Raw genomic sequence first — 14,554 nt, forward strand, 5'->3', positions numbered from 1 at the left:
TAATTACAAAACATTTATTTCTTGTGGTGAGAACTTTTAAGATGTGCTCTTTCAGCAGCATTCAAATATACAATGCAGTGTTATTAACTGTAGTCACCACTGATTATTACATCCCCAGGATTTATTTATTTTGTAACTGGAAGATTGTACCTTTTTATCTTCACCCTTCTTCTGCAAACCATCAATCTGTTCTCTGCATATAAAGTTTGTTGTTTTTTTTTGATGCCACATATAAGTGAGATCATGGTGTATCTATCTTTCTCTGGCTTGTTTCACTTAGCATAATACCTTTTAGGTCCATCCATTTTGTTAGAAATGGCAGGATTTCCTTTTTTTATAGCTGAATAATATTCTAATGTTTGTATGTAAATATATTTTCCACACTTTCTTTAGCAGTTCATTTATTGATAGCACTTAGGTTCTTTCTGTGTCTTAGTTATTATAAATAATGCTGAGTGTGGGGGTGAATATATCTCTTCGAGTTACTGTTTTTGTTTCCTTTGGATGCATACCCAGAAGTGGAATTGCTGGATCATATGGTAGTTCTATTTTTAATTTTTTGTGGTGCCTCCATTCTGTTTTCCAGACTGGCTGCACCAGTTTGCATTTCCACCAACAATGCATGAGGGTTCCTTTTTGTCCGCATTCTTCCAACACTTGTTATCTCTTGTCTTCTTAATTATAGCCATTTTAACAGGTGGGAGGTGGTATCTCATTGTGGTTTTGATTTGCATTTCCCTCATGATCAGTAATGTTGAACATCTTTTCATGTTCCTTCTGTTGGTCATCTGGATGTCTTCTTTGGAAAAATTTCTATTCAGATCCTCTGCCCCTCTGTTGAGTTATATGAGTTTATGTTTTTAGGATATTAACCCTTACCAGATATGTGATTTGCAAGTATTTTCTCTCATTCCATGGGTTGCCTTTTCATTTTGATGATGGGTTCCTGTGCTCTGGGAAAACTTTTTGTAGTTCCAATTGTTTATTTTTCTTTGGTTGCCCTTGTCTGAAATGATCCAAAAAATATTGCTAAGACAAATGTCTAAGAGTTTACTGCCTATATTTTCTTTTAGGAGTTTTATGATTTCAGGTGTTACATTTAGGGTCTTTAATCCATTTTTTTATTTATTTTTGTGTACAGTGTAAGAGAGCATTTCAGTTTCATTCTTTTGCATGTAGCTGTCCAGTTTTCCCAGCACCATTTATTGAAGAGATTGCCCTTTCCCTACTGTATATTCATGCCTTCTTTGTCATAGATTAATTGACCACATAAGCATGAGTTTATTTCTGGGCCCTCTGTTCTGTTTCATTGATCTCTGCATCTGTTTCTGTGCCAGTACCATAATGATTTGATTACTATAGTTTTGTAGTATAGTTTGAAATTTGGGACTATGATATGATGCCTCTAGCTTTGTTCTTTTTTCTAAAGTTTGCTTTGGTTTTTGTTTTGTGTGGGGTGTGGGGGTGGGGGTGGGGGTGGGGGTGGGGGTGGGTGGGTAGATGGTTCCATACAAATTTTAGGATTATTTGTTCCAATTCTGTGAAAAATACCTTAGGTGTTTTGATAGGGATCGTATTCAAGCTCTAGATTGCTTTGGCCAATATGGACATTTTAGCAATAATAATTCTTCCAATCCATGAGCATGGTATTGCTTTCCATTGATTTATGTTGTCTTCAGTTTCTTTCATGAATGTCTTATAGTTTTCAGTGTACAGGTCTTTCACATCCTTGGCTAAGTTAATTCCTAGTTTTTGTTTTTTTTTATGCAATTGTAAATGGGATTGTTACTTAATTTCCCTTGCTGCTGCTAGTTTGTTATTAGTATATAGAAATGCAACAGATTTCTGTATATTAATTTTGTTTCCTACAACTTTACTAAGTCATTGATTAGTTCTAATAGCATTTTGGTGGAGTTTTTAGAGTTTTCTGTACATACTATCATGTCATCTGCAAGTAGTGACAGTTTTGTTTCTTCCTTACCAATTTGAATACATTTTATTTCTTTTTGTTGTCTGATTGTTCTGGCTGGGACTTCCAGTAATATGTTGGATAAAACTGGTGAGAGTGGACATCTTTGTCTTGTTCCTGATCTTAGAGGAAAAGCTTTCAGCTTTTCACCACTTAATATCTTGTTAGCTGTGGGTTTATTGCATATGGCTTTTATTGTGTTGAGGTATATTTCCTTGTAACCGCTTTGTTGAGAATCTTGTGTCTTCAATTTTGAACTTCTTTATTAGCTCTATTAGGTTTTAGGTGTAAATTATTTAGGGTTTTCTATACATAAAATCATGCCATCTGCAAATAGAAATAGTTATACTCTTTTCCAACCTGGATGTCTTCCCTTTCTTTTTCTTGCCTAATTGCTCTATCATTATCTTTTGCAGTCATAATTTCTGTCAAGTCCAACTTCCTAAATCCTTTTTTCTTTTTTTTTAAAAAAATTTTATTTTGCAGATCTAAATTCCCTCATGAGAAGTTTACAGTTTATAGTCATGGTCAGGTTTTGTATCAGTTATTTCTAGAAATAACATTCATTGTGTATTGGGTAAAAGAGTGATAGTTGTATTTATATCTTAACTAATCCAAGTGGGGTGTATTCTTGGATTACTTTATCATCTGGAATTGGTCTCTGTGATTTTGTTCCTTTAGTTCCTCATCATTCTAATGAGCAGTGTGTATTAACCAGCCATGTACTTGGTAGAGCAAACAAACTGTGGAGATCAAATTGTTCTAGAGAGCCCAAACAGTGAGATCAGCCAACTCTTCATTAGTAGTAATTTGTCTGAGGAACCAGACTGCATTTCGTCATTGTGTTTCTGTCAATTCTTGCAAATTCTACTATTTTTACTTTTTAAATTTAAGTTAGTTAACATACCGTGTAATAATAATTTCAGGAATAGAATTTAGTGATTCATCACTTACATATCACAGCCAGGGCTCATTCCAACAAGTTTCTTTCTTAATGTCCCTCACCCGTTTGGCCCTTCCCCTGATCCAACACCCTGCCAACTACCCTCAATTTGTTCTCTGTATTTAAGAGTCTCTTATAGTTTTTTCCTCTCTCTGTTTTATATTACTTTTGCTTCCCTTCCCTTATGTTCATCTAATATTGTTTGTCTTTCTCTATTTTGCTTAGGATAATACACTCTAGTTCCATCCATGTTGTTGCAAATGGCAAGATTTCATTCTTTTTGATCAGTGAGTAATATTCCATTGTGCATATATATCACATTTTTATCCATTCATCAGTTGATGGACATTTGGACTCTCCATACTTTGGCTAATGTCAATAGTGCTGCTATAATTGGGGTGCATGTGCCCCTTTGAAACAGCACTCCTGTATCCTTTGGATAAAGATGTAGTAGTGCAATTGCTGGGTTGTAGGGTAGTTCTATTTTTAATTTTGGGGGAACTTACATACTGTTTTCCAGAGTGGTTGCACCAGTTTACATTCCCACCAACAATGCAAAAGAGATCCTCTTTCTCCACATCCTCACCAACATCTATTGTTGCCTGAGTTGTTAATTTTAGCCATTCTGACAGGTGTGAAGTGGCATCTCATTGTGGTTTTGATTTGCATTTCCCTGATGATGAGTGATGCTGAGTATTTTTCATGTGTCTGTTAGCCATTGGATGTCTTTGGGAAATTGTCTGTTCATGTCTTTTGCCACTTATTCACTGGATTATTTGTTTTTTTGGGTGTTGAGTTTGATAAATTCTTTATAGATTTTGGATACCAACCCTTTATCTGATATGCCGTTTGCAAATATTTTCTCCCATTCCATCAGTTGCCTTTTAGTTTTGCTGATTGTTTCCTTTGCTCTGCAGAAGCTTTTTATGTTGATGGGGTCCCAATAGTTCATTTTTGCTTTTGTTTCCCTTGCCTCTGGAAACATGGCAAGTAAGAAGTTGCTGCGGCTGAGGCTCAAAGAGGTTGTTGCCTGTTTTCTCTGGGGGATTTGGATGGATTCCTGTCTTACGGTTAGGTGTTTCATCCATTTTGAGTTTATTTTTTTGTATATGGTGTAAGAAAATGGTCCAAGTAAATTCTTCGCCATGTGGTTGTCCCGTTTTCCCAGCACCATGTGCTGCAGAGACTGTCTTTATTCCATTGGATATTCTTTCCTGCTTCATCAAAGATTAGTTGGCCATACATTTGTGGGTGTATTTCTAGGTTCTCTGTTCCGTTCCATTGATCTGAGTGTCTGTTTTTTATGGCAGTACCATACTGTCTTGATGATTATAGCTTTGTAATAACAGCTTGGCATCCAGAATTGTGATGCCTCCAGCGTTGGTTTTATTTTTCAAGATTGCTTTGGCAATTCGGGGTCTTTTCTGGTTCCATACAAGTTTTAGGATTGTTTGCTCTAGCTCTGTGAAGAATGCTGGTGTTATTTGATAGGGATTGCATTGAATATGTAGATTGCTTTGGGTAGTTTCGCCATTTTAACAATATTTTTTCTTCCTATCCAGGAGCATGGGGTGTGTTTCCATTTTTTTGTGTCTTCTTCAATTTCTTTCATAAACTGTCTATAGTTTTCAGTGTATAGATTTTTTACCTCTTAGGTTAGATTTATTCCTAGGTATTTTATGGTTTTTGGTGCAATTGTAAATGGGATCCATTCCTTGATTTCTCTTTCTGTTGCTTCATTATTGGTGTATAAAATGCAACCAATTTCTGTACATTGATTTTATATCCCATGACTGCTGAATTCATGGATCAGTTCTAGCAGTTTTTGGGTGGAATCTTTTGGGTTCTCCACATACAGTATCATGTTGTCTGTGAAGAGTGAAAGTTTGATTTCCTCCTTGTGGATGTGGATGCCTTCTATTTTTTTGTGTTGTCTGATTGCTGAGGCTGGGACTTCCAATACAATGTTGAATAACAGTGGTGAAAGTGGATATCCTTGTTGTGTTCCGACCTTATGGGGAAAGCTCTCAGTTTTTCCCTATTGAGGATGACATTAGCGGTGGGTCTATATTCATATATGGCTTCTAAGATCTTGAGGTATGATCCTTCTATCCCTACTTTCTTGAGGGTTTTTATCAAGAAAAGATGCTGTATTTTGTCAAATGCTTTGTCTACATTTATTAAGAGGTTTATGTGGTTCTTACCCTTTCTTTTATTAATACGATGTATCACATTGATTAATTTGCAGAGACTGAGCCAGCCCTGCATCCCAGGTATAAATCACACTTGGTTGTGGCGAATAATTCTTTTAATGTATTGTTGGATTTGGTTGGTGAGTATCTTGTTGAGGATTTTTACATCCATGTTCATCAGGGAAATTGGTCTGTACTTCTCCTTTTTAGTGGGGTCTTTGTTTTTGGAATCAAGGTAATGCCTTGTAGAATGAGTTTGGAAGTTTTCCTTCCATTTTCATTTTTTTGGAACAGTTTCACAAGAATAGGTGTTAATTCTTTTTTATATGTTGGGTAGAATTCCTCTGGAAAGCCCTGGACTCTTGGTTGTTGAGAGATTTTTGATTACTGATTCAACTTTACTGGTTAAGGGGTGTTCAAATTTTCTATTTCTTCCTGTTTCAGTTTTGGTAGTTTATATGTTTCTAGGAATTTGTCAATTTCTTCCAGATTGCCCAATTTGTTATATACTTGCTCATAATATTCTCTTATTGTTTGTGTTTCTGGGGTGTTGGTTGTGATCTCTCCTCCTTCATTTATGATTTTATTTATTTGGTCCTTTCCTTTTTCTTTTTGATCAATCTGTTTAGAGGTTTATTTGTTTTGTTAATTCTTTCAAAGAACCAGCTCCTGGTTTCATTGTTTTGGTCTACTCCTGTTTTGTTTTGTTTTTTTTTTTTTTAATTTCAATATCATTGATTTCTGCTCTAATCTTTATTGTTTTCCCATCTTCTGCTGGTTTTGGGTTTTATTTGCTGTTCTTTTTCCATTTCTTTTAGGCGTAAGGTTAGGTTGTGTGTCTGGGACCTTTCTTCCTTCTTTAGGATGGCCTGGATTGCTATATACTTCCCTCTTATGACTGCCTTTGTTGCATCCCAGAGGTTTGGGGCTGTTGTGTTTTCATTTTCATTGGCTTCCGTGTACTTTTTAATTTTCTTTTTACTTTCTTGGTTAACCCATTTTTTCTCTAGTAGAATGTTCTTTAATCTCCAAGTATTCATGGTCTTTCCAAATTTTTTCTTGTGGTTGATTTCAAGTTTCATAGCATTGTGATCTGAATATATCACAAGTATGCTGTTGATCTTTTTGTGCTTGTTGAGTACTGATTTGTGACCTACTATGTGATCTGTTCTGGAGAATGTTCCATGTGCGGTTGAAAAGAATGTGTATTCTGCTGCTTTAGGATGACATGTTCTGAATATATCTGTTAAGTACATCTGGTCCAGTGTATCATTCAAAGTCATTGTTTCCTTGTTGATTTTCTGTTTAGATGATCTGTCCATTGTCGTAAGTGGGGTGTTGAAGTCCCCCACTATTATGGTATTAATATCAATGAGTTTCTTTCTGTTGTTATTAATTGACTTATACATTTGGGTGTTCCACGTTGGGGGCATAAAAGTTTACAATTGTTAGATCTTGGTGGATAGACCCCTTAATTGTAATATAATGCCCTTCTTCATTTCTTGTTACAGTTTTAATTTTAAAATCTATTTTGTCTCTTGTAAGTGTGGCTACTCCAGCTTTCTTCTGATGACTGTTAGCATGACAGATGATTTTCTGTCCCCTTACTTTCTATCTGTCTGTGTCTTTAGGTCAAAATGAGACTCTTACAAATGGCATATAGATGGGTCTTGTTTTCTTATCCATTCTGGTACCCTGTGTCTTTTGATTGGAGTGTTTTGTCCATTGACATTTCGAGTGAGTACTGAAATTGATGAATTTATTGCCATTGTATTGCCTGTTGAATTGTTTCTGGTGATGTTCTCTGGTCCTTTCTAGTCGTTGTTGCTTTTGGTCTTTTTTTTTTTTTTTTGCTTTTCTCCACTCAAAATTTCTTGCAGGGCTGGTTTAGTGGTCACAAACTCCTTTAGTTTTTGTTTGGGAAACTCTTTATCTCTCCTATTTTGAATGACAGCCTTGCTGGATAAAGAATTCTTGGATGCATATTTTTCCAAATCAGCACGTTGAATATATCCTGCTACTCCTTTCTGGCCTGCCAAGTTTCTGTGAATAGGTCTGCTGTGAATGTGGTCTGTCTTCCCTTACAGGTTAAGGACTTTTTTTTCCTTTGCTGTTTTCATAACCTTTCCTTGTCTGTGTATTTTGTGAATTGACTATGCTATGCCATGGTGGTGGTGTTTTTGTTTTTGTTTTTTTTTTTTTTAATCTAATGGAGTTTTCTGTGCCTCTTGAATTTTGATGTCTGGGTCCTTCCCCAGATTAGGAAAGTGTTCTGCTATAATTTGCTCACATAAACCTTCTGCCCCTTTTTCTCTCTCTTCGTCTTCTGGGACTCCTATGATTTGGATGTTATTCCTTTTTAATAAGTCACTGAGTTTTCTGAGTCTTGTATTGTGATCTTTTGCCTTTGTTTACCTCTTTATTTTTATGTTTCATTATTCTCCATAATTTTATCTTGTATATCGCTGATTTGCTGCTCTGCTTCATCCATCCTTGCTGTCGTGGCATCCATTTGTGATTGCATCTTGGTTATAGCATTTTTAATTTTGTCCTGACTAGATTTTATTTCTTTTATCTGCACAGAAAGGAATTCTGTGCTGTTTTCAACCCTAGCTAGTATTTCTATTTTTGTGGTTCTAAATTCTAGTTCAGACAGCTTGCTTATATCTGTGTTGATTAAGCCCTTGGCTGTCATTTGTTCCTGTTCTTTCTTTTGGGACAAATTCCTTTGTTTTATCATTTTGGAGGAAGAATAAAATTAATAAAGTAAAAGATGAAAATTAAAAATTAAAAACAAAACAAAAAGTCAAATGAAGGAAGGTAGATCCTAGATGTGCTTTGGTTTTTGAAGGAAGCTTGAAAGAACAGGAAAAAGGGGAGAGAAAGAAAAAAAAGATAAGGAAACATTAAAAAAATTTTTAAACTTATATAATAAAATATAAAATAAAAAAATGAAATAGAATAATTTAAAAAATAAAGTAAAAAAATAAAAATAAAAACAAATTTTCTCTTTCTGTATCCAAGAATGAGGAAGAAAGGAAAGAAAGAAGAAAAAAAAAAAAACAAGCAAAAACAGAAGCAAAGAAAATGAATAAATAAATGAACCAGCAAACAGAATTAAACCCGAATGAAGTTACATCCAGTTTCCCCTCCACCTGAAACTATGAAGCCTTCTATAGTCTGTACACTAAGGAGGTGGAGTGACTTTGGTCGTCTTCTTAGGGGATATGGTTGGAGGGTGCAGTTGGGTGGAGCTTGGTGTAAGGGCTCCATTCTCCACTAGGTGGCTCTGCTTAGCTTACTGGGGTGGATCAGTGTGGTGCACATGCACATGCGCGGGAGAGGTGGAAATGGCCTCATCCAGCTCTAGGGAGCAGGAAATTTGCGCTGTCACTGACCTGTGATCAAGCACCTCTCCTTTGTCTCAGGCCTCCCTCTACTCCTGCCTCTAGTTTGTCTGTATCCAAGCTGTCTTCCTGCCAATGGTTTTGGGGAACAGAATTCTTGTTCAGTCCCCTGTGAATGTTTTCACTTTTCCTCTCTCTCTCTACTTTTTGGGGGAGTGCTTTTCTTGCATGATCCCGATGCACCACACTCTCCCTCTTTCTCTGTTCTCTCTCTGCACTAACAGTTCCCTACCCTCCACAACTTTTCTCTCCCTCAGTTCACCTCTCCACACCATGTACCTGCCAAGTTCTGTGGCTCAAGTTTTGCAGTTTGTTGTGTTAATCCTCAGATCAATTTCCTAGGTATTCAAAATGGTTTGGTGTTGATTTAGCTGTGTTTCAGGAATGTGACAGGCTCGGGGTCTCCTGCTGCTCTGCCATCTTAACTCCCTCCCTCAGTTCTCACAAATTCTTAACTCTTTTCTTAGGTCTCACTCCTCAGGATCCTTAATCCAGTGAGAAATCAAGTTGCTGAAAAATGAACTTATACTTCTCTGGGGTGATGGAGTGAAGAAGTAGTCATTCCTGGACAGAATTTTCCCCTGCTTTTACTCTGGTCCCTATTAAGTATACATTGATTTCATAATATGGAAGTTAAACATTAAGCTGTAAATGATCTGGACTAGTCTTATTTTCCATTATCTAAGTAGTTATTGCAACCCCAGGATAAATTTCCATATTTAAGTAATCTCTACACCCAATGTGGGCTTAAAGTCATGCCTCCAACATCCAGAGTTGCATGCTTTTCAGACTGAGCCAGGTACCCTAAATGTACATATTTAGATTGGAGAATGATGCCTTAGGCACAGGATACCTGCCACTGGCTAAGAGGGTGAGAAGGTTGAGGCGTATCAGATTCTTCTCCCAGAGGTGCCCGCAGAAGAAAAGTATTAGCCACGTCATCTTTGATCAGAAGGATGATCAGTGCAGCAAAAGTCCCAGCGCCATTGGTCCCTACAGTGAAGCTCTTTTAGTCTACAGGACCATTTATATTTAGGACAGCTAGGCATGGGACCTTCAATTGGAGCTTTCCAGGAGTGGTGGTAGAAGAAGCTAAACAAGTTCTTGCAAACACGGGTGAAATTCTGAAATTTGCAGGCTGTAACTCTACCAATGAGTTAAAAATCAACTGTTTTGCTGGCTGATAAATGACTTCGATATCATTATTTCAGGAGTAGGTTTCCTGCTAGGTTTGCCTACCAGGTTGTTGCGTTGCCCAAAGGAGGTGGTGTTGAGATTGATGTAGTAGCTCTCCAAGGACTTCTCACAACAGCATGACTATAAGTAGGCCCGGTGTTAGTCAGTCTGGAAGTTTTATAAGCTTGTAAAATTAATAATTTACTTTTTATAATTGATGTTGGAAAGTATTGTTTTGGTTAAGATATCTGAAATTTTTATGGAAATACTATATAATAGGGCAGTTGAATGTGAATTGAAGATTAGATGATGAACCTAGTTACTATCACCAGTTTTACACATTGATATTGCTGAATGTAGGTAAGAAGATACTCATTACATAGTTACTCAAGTAAATAAAAGTAAGAGGGTTTAACATGTAGGAAAGAGGAGCTACTCTTCCTGAGAAATAATAAAGAGCACACCTAATTCGATTATATATAATTGTATATTCAGTATAGCTCTGTGAATTAATAAAACAAGATTCATCTCTGAAAAAAATATAGTAGACACTTTTACATGAAGCAGTATATTACAGTGGTTAAGGGCAGGGACCCTAGAGCCAGACTACCTGAACTTAAATCCTATTGTAGCCTCGGGCAAATTACTTAAGCTATCTGCCCTGTTTCCTCTGTGAAATATTTCCTCTGTTTTATCTGTAAAATGGGGATATTTCTAGTACCTATCTTATAAAGTTGTTGAAAGGATTAACGTGTATAAAGCACTTAGAATAATGCCTGGCATATAGCAATGATGATGAAGAAGGAGGAGGAGGGAGAAGAAATAGATGCCTTCTCAGGAATGGAACTTATTCCTCAATAAAAAGAAATGAGCTATCAAGCCATAAAAAGACATGGAGGAACCTTAAATGTATGTTGTTAAGTCAAAGAAGTCAGTTTGAAAAGACTACATGCTGTATGATTGCAACTATACGATATCTGGAAGAGGCAAAGAGTAAAAAGATTAGTGGTTGCCAGGAGCCTGGGGAGTGGTGGGGAGGTAGGGGAGGGATGAATAGGTGAAGCACAGGACATTGTTAGGGCAGCACGCTACAGTAATGCTGGATACATGCGTTATGCATTTGTCATAACCCATGGAATGTTCACACACAGTGAACCCTAACGTAAACTAAAGACTCTAGTTAACGATATTGGTTCGTCAGGTGTACCACACTAGTGCAAGGTGCTAATTAGGGAAAGTATACCACAGGGCAGAGGGAACATACGGGTATTCTCTATACATAAAAAAAAATTCTCTAAATTTATTTTTAAATTTATTTTTATTGTTAAAAAAGATTGGAGAAAAAAATGCTTATTAGATAGAAACATGAAAAGCAGTAATTTTAAGAAAGCATCTTTTGGGGTTTTTGCTGAATGTGCATAACAGTGAGTTTGAAGACTGGTATGGCTGGAAGTTTGCAGGTAAATTAAACAGTGATAGAGATGTGATCTTTTTTTCTGTGTATTTTAATTTTTATATGAATGGAGTGAATTTTCTGAGTCACAGAGGGGAGCATATCTGCATTTTGGCCATCCTGGCGACTCCTAGGCAGAGAGCCAGTCAAGTTGGCGTAATCTGAGGCAACAGGGATGAGAGGTCCGCCTCCCACTTCCCAGGTTCGTGTCACCAACTGGTCCAAGTCAGAAGCCCAAGTAAGAACTGGCCTTTGTTGGCAGGATGCAAAGGAAGAGGATGAGGTTACTGCTAAAACTGGATTCTGGAATTGGGAAATGGCAAGCTAAAATTTCAGCTAAATAAAATATGAATAAGGTAGTGTTTTATAATATTCCGTTATTGTAACAGGCTGGGCAATTATGAGAAAACAGTATTATCCTGAGTAAAGAATGACTTGGCAGTGCTCAGGATAAAAGATTACTTACAAAAGTCCTCTCTGTTTCTTCTGTTCTGTTGGCAAAAGTAATGGCTGAAAATGACCAGACTGACTTGAAAATAAGCAGGCTCAGCAGCAAGCCATTTGGGGAAATGCATCAGGGCTGACGCAAGGCTCAGAAAGAAAGGATCTTGACATAACCCATTTTCATGTATTACTTTCCAGAAAAGCTTTCTCTGCTATTTATAGTCACATGTGTTATCTTGGCCCTCTGGGAGCAAAAATTTGTATATTTGACCAGAAGAGTTTTGCTAGTAGGCAGTTTCCTAAGAGAAATAGGACATTTGTTTATTTGTTTTACTTTTGGCTTAGCTACATAAAAGCTGAAATTTTGCAAAAGCAGACCAGAGTTGTTTAGTATCAGGCAATTTGTAGATGTCAAAATGTGTGGAGTGTCTTGATGCAATTGTCTGTCATTATGTAACACGATAGAAATGAGGGCAGCCCACAGGGTTGAGTGCTGCATCCAGCACTCAAGGGAAGGGAATCTGGATTGGGTGAAGTGAATGTGTGGAAAAGAAAACAAAATGTCCTGCAAAGAGACTAATTAGGAGCCAAATGCATGTTCTCAGATCATCCAGGTGTTTTTCCTTTTTGCCTCTTCTGAAGGATTTACTTTTTATATCATGTTGGAAAGACATAAGTGAAACCTAGATACTTCTGAAGCTCTTTCTTTTCCTCCCTGGCTCTTAACAATGTAGGTTACTTGACTCACTTCCTGTCTCCTTCTGAGTTTGCAGGCAGAAGATCTGTGGTGATAGAGCCAGTCTGGCTATGCGTGTTGGGAAAGGGATGCTCAGAAATCGAGAAGGGAGCCTTGTCTACTCCTTTTTACTGAAATACTACTAATGCATGTGGCACCCATGTTCCAAAGAAACTATAGATGGTGTTTTCTCAGTTGATCCTGGCAGTTTTAAAAATAAGACCCAGTATAAACAGACACTGATCTTTTGATGAGCAAACAAGAATGTAAAGAATTCTGGAGGGAAATAAAAGTTGTTTACTGTTAGGATATTGATTGAGAAAACTAAATGCCACTAGGGCTCTTATCTACTCTCTGATTGAATTTCTAGTATTTCTAGTATTGAATTTGAACAACTATTTTCTCTAGGGCCCCAAGTTATTATTTTATCACTTTTGGCACATTATTTTGTTATGTTTCAATATGGACTTGTCCATCGTCTTTATATGTACAGGCTGTTTTTTTAAATATATAAAAATCATTTAATCAAGTGTGATAAAATAATAATTACAGTAAATTTAATTGCTGGATACCTCAATTTGGTAAGCTGAATAGAGATATAGATTAATATGAAGTTTTAAATATGGCATCTGTAAACATTCAAAATCAAGGAAGACATGTTAGAGTCACTCTCGTTTCAGGTGCTTTAAATAGCCTTATATGACTTCAAGGCTTGTTTTTAGTTTTGGTAATTTCTGGCTTTTGTGGCAGGAAAAAATACCTCTGAGAGAAGAAACAGAAAGAGAAGGGAGAAAAAAGAGGGTGTAGGAGCTAAATTTCGATCTCTCTTTGGCCAGAGTTGGCAATTTTCTATTATAGAGCAGTATTTAAGTTTCGCAGGATTCACTGAAGGCATTGCTAGACAACAAACAGCTACTGCAGATATATTATAGCTTTAATCTGGTTTATTAAGCTTCTCTCCAGACAATCCATTTTTCTTAGTCAGAAGACCAGTATTCTCATATTTGCCATTATGTTGAAGCTGTTCTGTTTGTTTAGAAATTTCACACAGGGCATATTTTTTCGTATGATATTATTTAACACAAGTTATATTGTTGTACCTGTGACTGCAAACATGACCCTTTTTATTTTTAGTGTATTTGTCAGTTTAACAATACTCTGCTTGTTCTCTTTTGAAATCCCAATTTCATAACTCAGAAGCCCAGACCCTGGGTGCACCTTCAAGGCTATCAACACTGGATCCCTTTTTGGAAACTCGGAAATCAGAATTAGCAGTTTTATCACTGAGAACCTCCTGTTAGAATGTGCCTATTAGTCCTAGATTGGATCAGCAATGGATAGTATATAGGAGAGGGCCCTTTATACACTTTGGCCTAGGCTGGTATTTTTGTCTCTAGCCTTGTCCTCTACTGTAAGCAGGTTCCCCAGGATGTACACTCTGAGATGGAGCCTTTTGTGCATTAGGTTTATTGAGAAGTGTTTTTAGAATCAATACCTGTGGGAGTAGAGTGGTCTTGGCAGAGGAAGGACCTGAGTTGTGCTACAGTTACAACAAAGGCCTCATCTGCTCCTTGAGGGGGTGCTCTGGGGCTGGGGTGACCATTCAGAGTTGTCCTAATTTGGGGCAAGAGGAGTGGGCCTTACATCCTTGTGCTGATAGTCATGGTCCAGGCTGCCCCAGGAACAGAGCATGAGGCTCTGTGGGTAGGAAAGGCAAACCCATCGACAGAATACGTCTATTACAGACAAGGTTAAACCACCCTTCTCCAGGATGGAGAGGGTCCAATAGACTCAACTTGCCCTAATGTGTCTGGTTGATTGTCTCAGGGATGGTGTTGTATCGGGCTCAGTGTGGGTTGCTGTCACTGGCAGGTTGGACACTCACTCAGAAGCAGCACTCCACTCCTTACCACCACCGATTCTCTTCATGTACCTATTGTGCCAGCCCTGACGTGGCAATGAGAGACTAGCTGATGCCAGCTGGTTGAGTCATTCTGTCTACTTTGTGTTTGCTCTGTTGTGGTGGATGTTCTCTGGTGGGCATCAACCTCTGATTCAGTGATCTTCACACACTTTGTACTCATTCCATAAGTGCATCCACATGTCTCTTCCTCTGACCTCCCAATTGTTTTCCTGCCAGGCTCTTCCTCAGCCAGCTGAAGGTTTTGTCACCTACCATGAGTCCATGTGTCTTCTGACTTTAGGCTTCCTCCTTCCTCACAAAGTGGGTGGTG

At 37.5% G+C, this 14,554-nt stretch overlaps 1 pseudogene; it reads left to right on the plus strand.

Annotated features, from left to right (window-relative positions):
• The first annotated feature begins 4,926 nt into the window (after positions 1-4,926).
• On the plus strand, positions 4,927-14,206 carry LOC128775351 (2-iminobutanoate/2-iminopropanoate deaminase-like; annotated as a pseudogene).
• Positions 14,207-14,554: the final 348 nt, after the last annotated feature.

Source organism: Panthera pardus, unplaced genomic scaffold (assembly GCF_024362965.1).
Source record: "Panthera pardus isolate Hobbes unplaced genomic scaffold, ASM2436296v1 HiC_scaffold_7, whole genome shotgun sequence".
Lineage (NCBI taxonomy): Eukaryota > Metazoa > Chordata > Mammalia > Carnivora > Felidae > Panthera > Panthera pardus.